Genomic DNA, 2,003 nt, shown 5'->3' on the forward strand with positions numbered 1-2,003 from the left:
ACCCATGATGACGATGAGTTCGATTATGAACTAATCATTGTCATGGGATTCTAACGGATTTATTTATGGATTTCAATAGTTAATTGTTTTATAATCCTTTGTGTGTGGTGATTTGTGATTTCCTAGTTTGATTGTGCTTATTCATCTTTGATGTGTAGCTAACATATAAGGTTGTTTGTTAATCTCTATTTAAGCGATAATGAATATAGAGGTTTAGAACTTGCCATGCTAGCATAGGTTTATATATAAATTGACATGCATAATTCATGGGTAATTTTAACCATCTTACTCACCCTATATAATCACGATAGATAACTTACTCTTAAACCATTATGTTTTCAATCTTTATAGACATATAAGGACTAAGCATAATTGGTGTCTGCTATCTTCTATCTTAATTGTGGATGCTTAGTAGTAGGGTATACGTATAACGAAAGTTAGCGTATACTAATTTTGTGTTATCTGATTAGTTGTCATCACCATCACATGTTAATGTTAAAGAACATAACTTTGAATGAAGTATTTAATGAAGTTAGAATCCCATGTTCATTCTCATATAAGTAATTCAATCTTAATTCTCTTATTTAATGTTAGTTAGTATAATCTCTTAGTTAAATCAAAATTCAACTTATTACTTGTCTTAGCATTGAGCGATAACCCTACATTGTTGCATAGGTGCATAATCTGAAATTAACCTTAACCAGTCCATGTAGGAATAAACTTGACTTATATCTTATACTACTTGTGATCGTGTACACTTGCGTGTATTTTCGCCGCTTCCGGGAATATCGGTGTTAAATTTAGTTTATGTTCTTGACATCAGTGGTCGTTAAAGTTCATTGAATCAAATATTTTACTTACTTGTTTACTTTGTTTGTGTTTCAGGTACTCTAGAGAGCATGTATACAAACACGTTCTCAATCTCGTAAGGAAATACTGGACGAAGTTGGAGAAGTTGAAGAACTTTTTGAAGAAGTTGAGAAAGTTGAAGAAGAAGTTGTTATTGCAATGGGAGAACCAGTAGCAAATCCGAAAGTTTTGATGGATTATTCTCAACCAAAGATCAATAACATTCAGTCTAGTAGTGTCAGACCAGCCATCATGGCTAATACTTTTAAAATCAAGTCTAGCACGATTCAAATGGTGCAGAATTCAGTTCAGTTTGGCGGTTCTCCAATGAAAGATCCCAACATGCACATTAGAGAATTCATCGAGATCTGCGACACTTTCTAGTTCAACAATGTTTCTGAAGATGCTGTAAAGCTGAGGCTTTTCCCATTCTCTCTGAGAGATAAAGCTAAGTGTTGGTTGCATTCTCTACCAGCAGGTTCTATCACTACTTGGGAGGATCTTGCTCAGAAGTTTCTTACTAATTTCTTCCCTATGGCGAAGACAACTGAAATCGGGAACGCTCTTACTGAATTTGTGCAGCAATTGGGAGAATCTTTATGTGAGGCCTGGGAGCACTACAAGGAGATGCTTAGGAAGTGTCCTCATCATGGCATGCCTGATTGGATGATCATCAATTGCTTTTATAAAGGTTTGGGAGCACAGTCAAAACCCATGCTCGATGCAGCATCAGTGGAGCTTTATGGGCTAAGAGCTATGATGAAGCTTATGAGCTAATTGAATTGATGGCTGCTAATGAATATCATAACCCAACTCAGAGACTACCTCAAGGAAAGGTAGCAGAAATTCTGGAAGTGGATGCAGCTACAGCTATAGCTGCTCAGCTAAAGGCGTTAACGATGAAAGTGGATTCTTTGGCTAATTATGGAGTTAATCAGATCACTAGTGTCCGTGAGCTTTGTATATGTGCGCACAAAATGGAGCAGTATGCTATATCTAGTGAGTCAGCTCAGTATGTGAGCAACTTTCAGAGGTCGCAACAACTAGTTCCTACCACTTATTATCCTAACAACCGCAATCATCCTAACTTCAGTTGGAGCAACAACCAGAGTGCGGTATAACAGCCTTATCAGCAGCTTGGAGAAAAGCAATTC

The 2,003-nt window shown here is 36.7% G+C and overlaps 1 non-coding gene across 1 annotated transcript; it reads right to left on the bottom strand.

Moving 5' to 3' along the window:
* Nucleotides 1-1,398: 1,398 nt before the first annotated feature.
* On the bottom strand, nt 1,399-1,505 carry LOC141687545 (small nucleolar RNA R71). Its single transcript, XR_012561041.1, has one exon. It is a non-coding gene; the product is annotated as a small nucleolar RNA R71 (small nucleolar RNA).
* Between the last annotated feature and the right edge of the window lie 498 nt (nt 1,506-2,003).

This window comes from Apium graveolens, chromosome 9 (genome assembly GCF_009905375.1).
Source record: "Apium graveolens cultivar Ventura chromosome 9, ASM990537v1, whole genome shotgun sequence".
NCBI lineage: Eukaryota > Viridiplantae > Streptophyta > Magnoliopsida > Apiales > Apiaceae > Apium > Apium graveolens.